At 34.4% G+C, this 1,818-nt stretch overlaps 1 long non-coding RNA gene across 1 annotated transcript in view; it reads left to right on the top strand.

Moving 5' to 3' along the window:
* The window catches only part of LOC121324075, a 2,321-nt gene extending 841 nt beyond the window's left edge, over positions 1-1,480 (top strand). The window contains exons 2-3 of the long non-coding RNA XR_005951213.1: positions 412-559; positions 1,394-1,480. This is a non-coding gene — a long non-coding RNA (uncharacterized LOC121324075). The remainder of the gene's footprint in view (positions 1-411; positions 560-1,393) is intronic.
* Positions 1,481-1,818: the final 338 nt, after the last annotated feature.

Genomic DNA, 1,818 nt, shown 5'->3' on the forward strand with positions numbered 1-1,818 from the left:
CTGTACAGAAGAAAAAAAAAACATTATCACAGTACAAACTGTGAACAGAAGTTACAAACACCATACCCAATACACATCATATCTACAGAGACACCAAGAATGACATGTTTTATAACGATTTATATATACACACACAATGTTTTTAAAACTAACTAGAAATTGGACGTAATAGCCCTTTAATTAGTTATTTATTTTGTTACAGTAGTTTTGAAACCATAAGATATTATTTTATTCTTTATCATGTACACTTGCACACCAGCAACATATCTATGCATTCCCCATCAATTTCTCTCACAAATGTACTTTGTTTTCTACTTTGTTGTAAACTGTTAACAAAATGAACACAGTATTTTAATATAATATTGATAATATTAACATGCCTACAATGTGAAGTTCTTTAAATCTGTACAGGAAAGAAAAGGGAAACCACACCAAAGACCTCTCTGACCCACCTTCAGTGTTATGAAATGATAATTAATAAAACATGCTGGCAAACATTCAACAGCAGCATGCATTCCTTGGACAGGGGGAGCTGGTGCACATGGAATTATGTCAGCAGGTCGGTGGACTGTCTTAAAGACGCAGTACAAGTTTAATCACATGTGTGACTGATTTATTGATTTCATTATTTTTATTTGTTTAGCTATCTCAATTTAGCAAACCATATTTTGAATTTAATTTATCGATGTATGTAGTATATGTTAAACACACATTATATATTTCATCGTGATATAAAGTTATTACTATATTGTTAAGTTGTTGGTCATTTTACATTTCCTATTCTTTCTTCTTTATCTGATACCCCCCACATACCAGTGCAGCTATTAATATGGGGAAATTTTGACACTGAAAATGACTTTTAAGTCGAAACATTTGCCCTTGACTTTAATACATTTCTTTTAGTATTAAACACATTTAGTAAATCTTACCTTCCTTGAAAGAACCGCACCTCACAGTGGCACTGGAACACTTTTTAAAGTAGGGGTGCTGAAAGCCATTGAAAAAAAAGGTAACCCCTGTATATGACAGAAGCCATGCAAAGCCAGGGGGTGCTGCAGAGCCCCTAGTTCCAGCGCCCTTGGCACTTCATGGGAAACATGTATTGAATTTATAGGGTTTGATTTTTTAATTTCTAGGTTTGAGGCTAGAAATTACGGTAGTCACGCTATTACATGATCCATAGATCACTTCTAAAAACACTGCTGGGAGATAAACCCCCTGATCTTTATAAACACTGTTTAAAAAAAGTTTCTGGCTGTACTAAAATAAGCACACAAGCACAAACCCTTACTGATGGGCAGGCTCAACGCACACATAGGGATGGCTGCCTGCTTGTGCATGATATCTTCCTCATTTTTTCCCCACACTTTTTTTTTTGTTTGTTTTTTTACAGCCTCTACAGTAATTATACTGAGTGCACAGAATTGACAGCTGACTGCTTAGGCATTCCCTGGCCGAACAAGTTAATAGAAGATCATTTTGTGCACCTCCACTCTGAATATTTCAAAAACTGCGACTTCTTTAATGTGTACAGAGACCCACCTGAGAAGATCGTGCTGGCTCTCACTCTGACACCCATCTCCATCATACCACTGATGTTGGCTCTGGTGGTCTGGAAGACTAAAAATTGCAAAACCAGCTCATAAAAGCTTTTTTTCTGTTTTTGTATCCTTTTCTATAGTTATTATTATTATTATTATTATTATTATTATTATTATTATTATTATTATTATTATTATTATTTCTTAAAAATAAAAGACTTGCCTTTGACATCTGCAGCGGACAACAAATAAAATGATTTTAGTCCAAAGTCATTAA

Source organism: Polyodon spathula, chromosome 12, assembly GCF_017654505.1.
Source record: "Polyodon spathula isolate WHYD16114869_AA chromosome 12, ASM1765450v1, whole genome shotgun sequence".
NCBI lineage: Eukaryota > Metazoa > Chordata > Actinopteri > Acipenseriformes > Polyodontidae > Polyodon > Polyodon spathula.